The 13,522-nt window shown below is 40.7% G+C and overlaps 1 long non-coding RNA gene and 1 other non-coding gene across 3 annotated transcripts in view; one reads left to right on the top strand and one right to left on the bottom strand.

The window, feature by feature from the left end:
* LOC121133665 overlaps window positions 1–8,037 on the top strand; it is a 71,638-nt gene extending 63,601 nt beyond the window's left edge. The window contains exon 3 of one of the 2 annotated variants that reach the window (XR_005870616.1): window positions 7,016–8,037. This is a non-coding gene — a long non-coding RNA (uncharacterized LOC121133665). Of the gene's footprint in view, window positions 1–2,209; window positions 3,284–7,015 lie in introns of those variants that run through there. The other variant, XR_005870617.1, reaches the window with a different exon arrangement.
* Window positions 4,636–4,742, bottom strand: LOC121133750. Its single transcript, XR_005870727.1, has one exon. It is a non-coding gene; the product is annotated as a U6 spliceosomal RNA (small nuclear RNA).
* Window positions 8,038–13,522: the final 5,485 nt, after the last annotated feature.

The raw sequence follows: 13,522 nt of genomic DNA, 5'->3' as shown, positions 1-13,522 counted from the left end.
AAGAGGATGGATTTTCTTTCAAGTTAAAGTTTTTGCGGAATAAGAGTCAATGGAATCAGGGTAGACACACACCGAGATGGACTCACATGCACCCTGGGAGCTGGGTAATTACAGCCTGAGGTGTGGCTTGCGTAACCTCTGCCTCGGTTATTCATGAATGTGAGGATGGAGCCAGGATTTGGCAGATAAACGTCATATGACTAAATAAGTAACGTGTTGACACATGTACACCCAGTTGGATGCTGTGGGAATGCAATTGTTTGCCTTCTTCCCTCGCCTTAAAAGTAAATGGGCAGTTTGCTAGAAAGTTAATTATAAAACAACAGCAACAAAGAGCATCGGAGGAAAGATAACACAGATGTAAAACTGAGAGAGATTTTAGAGTTGTTAGGACTATGCCTCACAATTGATTCTGAGCCTCCAGGTAACCATGGCAATATTGGAAATGACACAAATCGCGCAGCTTAAATTATTCCCAACAGAAGGAAATACGTTTTCTCTTCTATATTGTGAAGGAGCGCATTGTTGTAAATAGTGTTGGTTTTCGTTTAGGGAGGGCCTGAAACCCACGTATAGTTTTCACTAGCATTACAAAATGCTTGATATAAGTGTCATACTTCAAACTGCACAGTCTTCACATACTTTTGTTCTTCTCCCAAACACCTACCAAGCTGAAGGAAATTACAGTAGGAATCTTGGTTAAGAGTGTTAATCACAGAGCCAGCAGGATGGCTCAGTGAGTAAACGTGCTTGGCAGACAAACCTGCAATCTGAGTTCAACCTCTGGACCCATGCAAATGTGGAAAGGCAGACGTCATTCCACAGAAGTATTCTCTAGCCTTCACATGCACACTAAGGCACACACGTACACACGTGTGCACACACTGATAATAGCCAAGTAATTAAAGAACAAAACAAAAGAGTGTTAACGGCGAGTTCATTCTATTATGTCTCCTTCTTCCATGCATGTTGCTCTACTGTAGTAATACTCCACCCCAAACTCAGGATTGCAAGGTTCACTCTAAAAGTGACCTTCCTTTGAGAACTGGTAACATTTCAGTAATTTCACCATTTTTGAAGAGTTTGTAAACTACACTATGATTTATTTTATATATATATAAATATATATATAGAGAGAGAGAGACAATCATACATACATATATAGGGAGATAGATAGATAGATAGATAGATAGATAGATAGATAGATAGATAGATAGATGATAGATATGTGTCTGTATTTCCATGCTAACCATTTTAGAATTGGGCAGCCTTTGCCCTTATACAGCATGCTTACATTAGTCGTTAAAATGAATAAAGGTATGATGGTAAACACTACTTATCCATTTGTAAGCATTAATAAACTGGAGTTCTTGGGCTGAGGAGATGTAAAGGCACTTACTGGACAAGGATGGGAGGCTTGAGTTCAAATCTTGAGCATGCATGTAAGGTATCAGCCATGGCTGCATTGGCTTATGAGTTCAGGACTGGGGAGTGGACCCAGATGGCCTTGGGAGCTTGCCAGTCTGATCTTAATAGCAAATAATCCTGTCTCTGTACTTAGACACAATTTTTTCATAGATATCTTGCATCACATTGAAAGTTCCCCCTTTATTCTAGTTTTCTAGTTTTTTTTTCTATTAGAGGCTGCATTTTAGTCTCTGCATTTTTCTCACATGTATGCACTGAGTAGAACTTAACTCATGACCAGAGATGGAATCCTATGAAGTTCTGAGGATTCTTTCTTGGTACTTCTCTCTCTAATCCAGTACTTACTCCTATAAATACTCATTGTTTGGCTCCCTTAGATTCTCAAGGTCATCTCCCCATGTAAGAAGAACACCAAACTCAACATATTGGTGGTAGCCAATAACACAGTCTACACACTATGCTGGCTAAATTGCAGGGTTCATCTCATCTGATTCTTATCACGCAGAGATTGCTGTCTTTTCTTACCCAATGCCAACCATTTTTCAGTCAGTACATTGCATGTTTTGGTTGTTTTTGTGGGGATACTTACTATGACCTTGGTTATTCTGTATGGTTTGGAAGTAGCAGTCTGTCCTACCTAATTTTATTTGGGTTTGGGTTTTTATTCTTGGTGTGTGTGTGTGTTATACATGAGTGTGTGTGTTACACATGAGTATGTAGATCTGTGCATGGAATATCAGGTATCTTTTTCAATGATTCTCTGTTGTTTACCTTGAAACAGTTGCTCACTAAACCGGAAGTTCTACATTCCACCCATGCTGGCTGGCCGACCACCTCACAAGATCCTCCTGTCCCAGACTCTGAATGCTGGTGTTATAGGCACGCACAGCTTTTTATGTGTGTTCCTGGGATTCCAACTGAAGTCCTCATGCTTGCAGAGCAAGCCATCTTACTCACAGAACCATCTCCCCAGCTCTTCTCCTACACAGTTCTTACACAGCCACAGTCTTAGGGTCAACTGTACATATAAATTATGGTCTACCCTGAAGACCACATACTTTCAGAAGTCTCCACTACAATCATCAGTAATTCAGATTTTTGAAATATATATTTCACCTTGTTTTATATCAAATGAAGCCTGAAATCTATGGACTATTTCAGTGTATAACAAGCACTCAGGTTCCCTAATGTGCTACCTCTGGCTTCCGCTGTCTTATCTTCCACGTGAATAACAGTGTCAGTGTCTACTATAATCTGTTTGGGGAAGCCTAATTCATTCCATATACAGTTTTAATGATGCTTCATTGTCTCGATATTGAAAATACGGAGTTTAAAAGAAATAGGAGTGTGCTCAATAGAAACTGGATGTTTCAGCCCCATTGTAATATTGCATGCTTGTTCAGATAAGGAGGGACAATGAGGGTCCCATTTCAGGTGTCGGGTATGAAGATGCCCAGGTCCTGATATTGCTTGTCCTTTGAGTGCTACTGGGTACCTTCACATCTCCCAATCCCAGGAAACGTGTCTCAACTGGATACTCATCTCCTCCATGATGTCCCCATGCAAACCCTGTCCCAATTTTAAATACTCCCTCTCCCTAATGCATATGGTGCATACCACACAGCAAGGTTTAACTTTCTTGGGGTCCTTGGAATTTGAATTTGTATGCATAACACCTGCATCAGAAGTTTTCATGTGGATATTCCCAGGCAGCTCACTTCACAGGAATTAGTGACTTGGTGTACCCATTCATCTTCTCCAGTTACTCAAAAATACTCAGAAATGTAGAATATATAGTAACATATTATATCATATGAATATGTAATTATGAATAAATTTATGATTATACAACTTACATATGATGTGAACTCAGATTTTTTTCTCTGGTATTCTGCCAGGGAATATCTGAGAAACGGATACTGAGTTATATTAGGTCTAATTAATATTAAACAGCATTGGGTTGGCAAGTCCTTGTCTTCTCTGTTGCCAAATCTCTGATCTCATGAAAATCTAAATTGGCTCTCAATGGGTGACTCTGGGGGAGCTCCTTTCTACTCCCTGACATTGCAGCTAATTCCTCAGGATTGCCCATCTGCCCTTCAACAACAATGAGTTTTAGAGACTTGGGACAAACCACCCTTGACAGGAGCTAATCCCTACACACAAATATTCATTTATAATGAAACTATATCCCTTTGTCCTTCAACTTGTCCTCTAAATGATCCATGCACTGTGGAGCTTAATGTCCAAACAAACTGCTAGACTTTTATAGTTTAATATAAAACTCCATATCATGTTTTATCTGAAGACTTAAAAATATAGGAGGGCACTGTATACATGGGTGACCAAAGTTAGGAATGTCTCACTGACTTTGATCACATGCATTCAGCAGGTGATGAATGTAACTTTCCAAAATTGAGAGACTTATGCATTTCATCTAAAAAGCATGAAGAATCATGCGTTCTATAATTCTCAAATTAGCAAGAGGCAGGGAGATAGCAGTAATCAGACTTACCCAGGGAAATTAGAAGAAAGTGCAAAAAGCTTCCTGAGTGTATAGAATTTGACAAGATGCTCAAAGATGTTTTTATAACTTCCCACGAGTTTCATGCCACTGATCCTGCAATGCCTGACATGCATGGCTACCATCTGAGGAACTTTCAAAAATCCTTACTCACAGGTCACATCTCAGACAAGATCTGAGTCTCAGATTGAACTCATCACCAAAATGTTATGAAAGTACTTGGTGCTGGGTGTCTCAGTGGTCAAGAGTGTTTGCCCTTCCCTCACAAAAGTAGTTCCTAGTACGCACATCAGGTGGCTCATACCATCTGTAATGGCAGCTTCATGGAATCTGAGACCTCCTCTGACTTCCCTGGGTACACACACACACACACACACACACCAAGTAATTATTAAAAGTGTGAGTAACAGTCCAATGTATGTATAAGACATTTCTTTATCCATCAATGAGCATCTGTTACTTAACCTTCCAACTATTGTAAATAATGGTACAATAAACATGAGGGTGCATATGCTCTTTCTAGACTCTACTTTGAATTTATTACGTATACCCAAGGTATAATTGCCATATAAATTGGCAACTGGTTTTTTTTGTTTGTTTGTTTGTTTTTCTGAGGAACCTTCATACCAGTTTCCATAGCATTACGCCATTTTACATTTCAACTAATGGTGTAAAGCGTTTCTAAAATTATGCATTGCTTGCAGTATTTCTGTGTCATCCTTCCACAGGGGCCATGCTAATCTTCTCTGTGTATTTCCAATTTTAGTAAACGTGCTGCCAAAACAAGTACTAATTAAATAAATGGTGATGCAATTTTCAGAAAGTCTTACTAACAAATCCCATGAGGGTGGCAGACAGAGTCTCCCAGACCTTTAAAATATGCGTGTTTGAATAATTCATTTTATTTGAAAGGGAGTCCGATTGGTGGCCAAGGGAAAGTGACTAGCAGGCTCTACAAAAGTACCAGCGTTCATCCATGAACATGAAGCGTCTCCAATTCCATCACAGACCCACTGTTTCCTAAGCCTGTGCATGGGGCTCAGGAACTGTTGAGAATGCCTTTCGGGGTTACTGACACATGCCCAAGTTTGAAACCTTTTCTGTGCTATGAGCTGACAAGTCTTAAGAAGTTTCTACTGAGTTGGGTGAAGAACAGAGAGGGAGAGCAAGGAAAGACATACCTTGATAGAGGGAGCCATTAAAGGGTTATTGAGAAACCTGGCACTAGGGAAATTCTCCAGGAATCCAGAAGGATGACCCCTGCTAAGAATCTACGCAATAGCGGAGAAGGTACCTTAACTGCCCTTCCACTGTAATCAGATTAATGGCTACCTTAATTGTCATCAGAGAACCTTCATCCAGTAACTGATGGAAGCAGATGCAGAGATCCATGGCTAATCACTGGGCCAAACTCCTGAAGTCCAGTCCTAGGGTAGGGGGAGCGATAATATGAGCAAAAGGGTCAAAACCATGATGGGGAAACCCACAAAGCAGCTGATATGAGCAGGTGGGAGCTCACTGACTCCATACTGAGAGCTGGGGAACCTGCATAAGACCAAACTGGGTCCTCTGAATGTGGGTGACAATTAGATGGCTTGGTCAGTTTGTGGGGGCACTGGCAGGGGAATCAGTATTTATCCCTAGTGCATGAACTGACATTTTGGAGCCCGTTCCTTATGGAGGGATACCTTGCTCAACCTAGATATAGTAGGGAGGACCTTGTTCCTGCCTCAAGTGATGTGACAGACTTTTTTGATTACCCATGGGAAACCTCATTCTCTCTGAGGAGTAGGTGGGGGGAGAAGCTGGGGGGAGCAGGAGGACTAGAGGGAGAGGGAACTGGGATTGGTATATAACGTAAGATTGTTTTAAAAATAAAAATATTTCAAAGTTTCCAACACTCATACTTCTGTGCTACATTCTCATCAGACCCAGATGACAACAAATATGTTTCTTCTTGCTTTTCCTTGCTTTATTATTATTATTATTATTATTAGTTCAGTGGTTTGTTGGTTGGTTGGTTGGTGTTTTCCACTGTGAAAGTTTTCTTGTTCTAAGAATCAGTAAATTGAAGATTAAGAACAGGTTTGGGTAATGGTTGACCCTAGAAGTCATAACTCTTAATATTGGTTTTCTATAAAATGAGATATAAGGATCAAGACAGCAAATATCTGCCTTAGTGACCACCACCACTTCTCCAGAGCCCAAGGTGATGTTCAGTACCAAGACAAGTTGAACAGTCTAATCTGGATGGCTCCTAAATATTTCTGCACACAGCCTTACCAGAAACTTAAAATTTGACCATTATTCTAAACCCATTTGCCATGGTTTTTCCAAACAGTACATTATCCTCTGTCTCTATCCCTCTCAAACACTGGATTATAAACACTACCAATCTGTAGGATTCTTCAGTGTTACTAAGTATCCAATGAGCTTAGTTTTCTCATCCACAAAATGTTACTGATGTTGCCTCCTTCATGGACTGCTTGTGACACTAAAGTTAGCATAGTTTATCAGCTAGATCAAGGTAAGTAGGTGTGTTTTTTTAAATGTCAGTAAGTCTTAGTTTTTACATTCTTTTCATCTGTGTGCGTCTATTATTCTTATCACTCATGTTATCCTTGATCAGGAAGTATAGCTGAACCTACTCAGTGATGCTCTCCAGTGATGCCAGTGCCCCTGATATTATCTGGGGGATCTCATTTCTTAGCCTGAACTCTTGTGGTATTTCCCTTGTCAGGCTGCACATTTGTCAACAGTAACTGTTATATGAACATGGGGGTTATTTTTTCATGTTGCTCAATTTATTCTCACAGCAACAAAACCCAAATAATCATCTTCCCCAGCCTAAAGCCAAACTCTGTGTACATATGACCCACCTCCTAATGTTCACTTAATACACTAATGAAGAGGTCTATCTCCTGTTGCAGATGGAAGGAAGTTAGGATGTCTTAAGGACTATATTTATACAAAAGATCCCTGGAGACTCTGCCAATGTTGTATTGTGTATTCTGCACCAGAACACTCTGAAGTATACACAACTTTATTGTTTCTAATTTCCAGATGGGAAAATTAATATTTGAAGACATTGAAGCCTCCAAAATCATAAGCTTGCAAACACGGACTCTTCTTCCACACATTGTAAAGAATTCCACACCAAGATGGTGGCTCATACCTGTGATCCTATTTACTCAAGAGACTGAGGAAGAAGACTGCAAGTTTGAGGCATAACTAGGTTATAAATGAACTAACTAGCTCTGTTCAGCCTGTACAACATACTGAGATTGTGTCTCAGAAAGAAATAAAAGAATAGGAATATAGCTTAATGGCAGAAGGCTTGATTAACATGAATGGGACCCTAGGTATACATTCTAGTAATGAAAAAAATGTGACATTACACCGGGTACAAGCTACTACTCAGAGGATGCACCCCGGATCTATGCCCAGGTGTAGGTTCTCAAAGCCTGCCCTACTTGTATCAGAACGAATACCAAATTAGGTTATTCTTCTGTTTCATCACATGTAAGAATCAACTTAACAAGAAATGTGCCTCAGATGTCTGGCTTTAGGGAAGGATGTGGGGCAAAAGGAATGAGTGACCTCCTGTCCCAAGACAGCTCAACTCCCTGGGTCCTGACTGAGAAGCCACCATGATAACCACCATCACTACCCAGTGAAGGAAACACTAGAGCTGAGAAAGAGGGAGCAGGTTCAAATCTTGCCTTGGAAAAATTTACCTGCACAACATTCTGCAAGCTGCCCAACCCCTCCGTGTCTCTGGCTCTTCCACCTACAGAATGAGGGCAAACTCTTCTTCCTTGTTTCATCTATCCAACTGACACCTGGACAGGAGCAATGAAATTCATGCAGTAGCAAATGATTTCCTGAGAATATAAATTATAAAGTTAACTGAAGCCGCAGGCTCTACTCCCCTGATCACCCTACAATTTCTCACAGACTATGTATGTCTCCATTGACTGAAATAGGTGATGAGAAGTCTAAAACACAAAAAGGAAATCTAAGCAGGTAAAATAACGGGATGGTTGAACTATAGGATACTTTAATAAAGACTCCATGAAAATTTACTAGGTTTTGAGCAGGTCTCATTCACTGGCGTGGTAATGCATCCTTGATATTGATAATGATGATTTTTGAGGAAGGGAACCAGTGAGAAGGGAAACCAGAAGAAAGGAATAAAGGAAGGTGGATGAATGCCTTTGATAGCCTTACTGATATTACAAGATGCCTTTCTTTGCTTTCTTTTCTTTCATGAATTTTTGAGAATGCCGGTACTGCTTTCTTACCTTTGATCTGGGACTTTCCTCTCATATTGAAAAGGGGGCTTTTGTAAGGGCCATCCAGTATCACTGGTATACAGCAACACACACTGGTCAACAGTCCTCAGCTGCAGTGATGCCTGAGGCATACCCACCTCATTGATTTCAAAAGCAGGCATAACAGGAAAGACATCAGTCAATGGGTAAAGATGCAGCCCGAGTGAGGCAACCTGAAAATGATCTCCAGAAGCAATGGAAAGATGGAAGGAGAGAAGTGGCCCCACAAAGCTGTCCTCTTTCCTGCCAGTAGGAGTTGCGAGTTGAAGAACAAACACAGAGAGAGAGACAGACAGACAGAGAGAATGAGAGAGACAGAAAGAGAGAGAGAACAAAGTTTTTAAATGAATGCAAGGTATACTATTGCAAGATACAAGCTGCTTGTCCTTAATATAGCTTGCTATGGTCAAATGAGACAGGTGGCTTTGAGTCTAATGTCACAGATCAAATTCTCACAACTAACACCCTCACACATGAACACATTTATAAAAGATTTGTTGGAGCCTCATCAACAGGACAGGTTGGGAAGATTAAAAAGGATTCTCACATCACCCACACAGTGTCAGATATTTTCTAAGATAGGTATGGAGAGCAGGCATAACTGTACTTTCTTTCACTCCAAGAATGGTCCTTTCTTTCTACTATTTCCCAACAAAGAAATATTAGCTTTCTAAGAGAAGCCAATGCTGGGTGGTGTAGCACACGCCTTTAATCCCAGCACCTGGGAGGCAGAGGCAGGCAGATCTCTGTGACTTCAAGAACAACCTAGTCTACAGAGTGGGTTCCAAGACAGCCAAGGATACACAGAGAAACTCTGTCTCAAATAAAGAGGAGGAGGAGGGGGAGGAAGGGGAAGAGGAAGGAGAAGGAGAAGGAGGAGAAAAGAAGAAGGAGAAGAAGAAGGAGAACGAAGAAGAAGAAGGCAGCTGAGGATCCACTATGTTGAGAAGCTACAGTCACTTGCTCTGCCACCGATGTAAGCATGCCTGTCTCCACAAGCCCAGAGCATAGATTGCATCTGCCTTCCTTCCATCTCCTCACCCTCCCCTTGAACAATAACAGCATTTTACAATCTTACATTACCCTCTCTAATCTCCAAGTCAAAATCACTCTCCTTTAACCCTTTGATGATTTATCACTCATTTGGCAGATAATTATTGAGAACTTTATATTTGCTCAGCACTATTTTAAGTCTTGGAATAGAAACTCATTCCAGTCTTCATAGGGCTTACGTTCTAGTCTTAACTGCCACCTCATTCTCTGCCTTGGTTGTTGGCAGCTCAAAAGCACACACTCTGCTTTGCCCCAATGGTTCCTGTCAAGTAACCTCCAATATAAAACAGTCTGACTTGGCATATTTTTAAGGCCTAGGCTGCTTGGAATTATTTTTAAGCAGCACATAAAATGTCAAAAGGAAGGAAACAGGAGGCTTCATACGTCAAGAAAAAGTTCCATTTTAGAACCCAAGAGTTAAATTATGGAAAAAATGCTTTTAAGTTGCATGTAGAGACTGTTCCTTGAACCAGTCATAAATGAGCCTCTATAGTGGTTAAATAAAAGGGCGGAGAGGGGTCTCAAATAAACCTTGGGTGGGACTTAGATGACAGCACCATGGACCCTTCTTAGTGGATTGAACGTATTGGATGGAATTGTCCAAAATCCATAGCTTCACTCTCTTGCTCTTCATCCCAGAGTAGCTCCAAAAGTGCCAGCAAAGTTTTAGATGAATGCTTGCTCATGTTTTGTGTACATGTAAATGTTTCTGTGTGTGTGTGAGAGAGAGACAGACAGAGAGAGAGAGAGGGAGAGAGAGAGAGAGAGATCAATGTGAGTGTCTGCATCAGTCATTGTCCACCTTATTTTTTAAGAGAAAGTCTTTGGCTGCACATGGATCTCACCATTAATACAGGCTGACTTGCTGGCCAGTCAAGAGACCAGTCTGTCTCCACGTCCCCAGTTCTGGAATTATAAGCCTTTCCCACTATACCCAGCCTTTTATACAGGTTCTAGAACATCAAACCTAGATCCTCAAGCTCACATAGCAAGCATTTTCCTGACTGAGTTATCTCATTAGCCTTATTTTTTATCCTTTTTAAGATATCCTAAAGTAAGAGTTAAAAAATACTACTCTTTATACTTATCTATGATTCATCTTACTCGTGGTCAGACTGAAACAAAGAAGGAGCTCAGTTTTCCACCAGCTATATGGCCCTGTTCTAGGCAGTTTTTCTGGATTTCTCAATGAAGAAAACAAAAATTATCTTTCAGGACCAAAGTTAAGGGAAATAGCACAAGTACAAGGATCTGACAGAGTCTGTGTTCTTTTCTATCCTGTTTGATAAATATTTACTACTGGTAAATGCATAAGCAGGCAAAAGTAATAAGCTAATTAATGGATGTTCCATTTCTTTTCTTATACTCTTGAGCCACCTAAGATATAAATATGGAAAATAAAAATTATGATTAACCTTATATGGAAATTTATAGCTTAAAAATGAGACATTATCTCATTCAATCTTCATAAAGTTCCTTGAGAGGCAGTCCAGACATGAGTTGCCATTTATATTTTATAAGAAAGTACAGTAAGACTAAGAACAGTGATTTTAATTATTCAGCTCCATATATTAAAGAATGAAGAAAGGATCTGGGGAGATTACTCATCAGTTAAGAACACTTATTTCTCTTGCTGAGACCCAAGATTCAGTCCCCAGCACTGAATCAGGCAGCTCATAACCCCCTGTATCTGCCCTCCACTGGATCTGACACTTTCTGGTCTCCACAGCACCTGCACACACATGATACACACACAGAGATACAGGCACACACATATACACATAAATCAAAATAAATCATTTTAATAAGTAAAAGGGGGTTAAGGAAAGGAAAGAGGAAGAGAAGGGACAAGAGAGGGGGAAAGGGAAGGAGTAAGGGATGGGGGCAGGGGAGAAAGGAATGGAGGGAGAATCTCTCTTGTAAGTCTAACTCCAATTTCTTCCTGATTGAGACAGTCACCACCAAGACACCTTCACACATGAAGGTAGTTCTACCACAGTCAGGGGATGAGGCAGTCATAATCAAAGTAGACATTTTATTTCTGAACAAACCTGATTAATGGCTAAATGTGTCTACAGTGTGATTCCTGGGAAACTCAAAGGAGACTTTTTTCATATCAGGCTGTCAGAAGAAGTTCTGCCTCTGGAGAAGCAATCTTTTAATCATCTCCCATTGCACTGTCTCCAAGATGGCTTTGAGTGGAGGGAAGGGAAGCTAAGGAAACAGTTACTGCAGAGGTGTTCTTGGCAGTGTTTTGATCCACGGGTTGCAATTCACAATGATCTCGTATATAGCCAAGGAAAGATTTAGATGAAGGAGAACTCTGAAGTTTTACGCACAAAGGAGGTGGACTCAATCTGAAATTCCACAAGCACTTGGCAACTTAAACAGAATGATGTCCTAACGTCAAGTAAGGAAACAAGAGTAGAGAGATGCATGACTGTTCTTTGCTACTGTGCTTAAGAACTGGAGTGACAGCTCCCTGTGTAGTCACACATTGCCTCTGCAATCTCCCCATACACCCAATGGGTGGGTATTTGCATCCTTGGTATGCAAAGGGAGTGTTTTCAGCTCATAGAACTTGGGTAGCTTGTCTACAATCAGTGATGCAGTTTCCATTGAAATTCTGCTTTGTATAAACGTAAGGTTCAAGTTTTAAACACCTGACCATGAGCCTTCAACTAGATCAGTACAGGAGTAACACAGAAGGAAAGATTATCAGTGTGTGAGGGGCATGTTCTGCTTTAGGGTATTCAGAATGGAGCCTGTGGTTCTGTGATTTTTTTTGTTTCCTGGGTGAATATGAGATAGATATGTGATGGAGGATGTCCATCTGTATATATGTTTCTCTTTTTGGCTGATGAATAAAATACTGTTTGGCCAATAGAGGCAGGAAGATAGGTGGGGCTAGGAGACAAGGAGAATTCTGGAGAGAGGTGGTGGAGTGAGGCCACCACGAGGAGACATCACATAGAGACTGGAAAGACAGGATGCACTAGGCACTCTCCAGTAAGATAAGACCACATGGGAATACTTAGATTAATAGAAATGGGTTAATAATTAAGAGAGCTCTAGTCACCAACCAGCAGTTGTATAATTAATACAGCATCTCTATGTGTTCATTTAGGGCAAAGCATCTGCCGGACAAGGCTGGTAATAAAATCACAACCACATATATGTATGAGAATTTTGTGCCATGCTGTCTCCTCAGGAGACAACTGGATACTTTACCTATTTTAGAATATTCCCAAAGTTCTGGGGATTGTTCAAAAGTTTCTTACAAACTCAAGGGCACAGTCCAGTCTTTCAGCCTAATCTCAACCACTTTCTCAAACGCATCCTTTATACCAGCTGAAGTAACTCTTCCTTTCGACACTGTCCACCTGAACTGTCTCCACGATTTTCCTTCAACAAGAGGTTTAATGATGAACACAGTATTTGCAGTATAAAAAACAAATTTTCAGATGGTACCCACTGTTGTCTATGTAAGATCAGTCTAAAACTGTGTGAATTAATTCTCCATACCCAAGCATGGACTGCATCATCAAAGCAACAGGAAACAACACGCATCTGAATCCCTGTTTTCTGCTCCATGAGATTCTCTTAGCCCACCTTGTCACATTGTTTATAGACTTTGGTGTAAATGGACATAACGTGCAAATGGTGTGCACATACACTGGTCAGCAGACACTAACATCTCAACTCTGTCAGATAAGGAAGAAGAAATGATGCTCCTGCACCAGCATCTCAATAGCAATGAGATCAAACCAACCCAGAAGCCAAAAGAATTAATTCCCGATGACCACAGTTGGAAATACGTTATAAGGTACATAGTATTTAACTATAACCAAAACATTTCTATTAATGATAAAGGCATTCATTAGATTTTAGTGATACAACACCATGACAAAGGCAGCTCATATAAGGGGGGTTTATTTTAAGCTTACAGTTCCAGAGGGATGAGTCTGTAACCATCCCATAGGGGACATGGCATCAAGCACCAGGTACGGTGGCCAAAACAGCTGAGAGATCACATCTCAAACTGCATGCAGAAAAGCAAAGAGAGAGAACTTGAATTGGGCAAGTTTTAGTCTCTCAAAGTCTTCCACTAGTGCCATACTTCCTGCAGCAAGCCCACACATCAGGACGCCTTCTCAAACAGAGCCTCCAACTGGGAACCAAG

Source organism: Mesocricetus auratus, unplaced genomic scaffold (assembly GCF_017639785.1).
Source record: "Mesocricetus auratus isolate SY011 unplaced genomic scaffold, BCM_Maur_2.0 Super-Scaffold_100023, whole genome shotgun sequence".
Lineage (NCBI taxonomy): Eukaryota > Metazoa > Chordata > Mammalia > Rodentia > Cricetidae > Mesocricetus > Mesocricetus auratus.
Note: the sequence above shows the minus strand (reverse complement) of the source record. Positions and strands in the feature narration are given on the sequence as shown.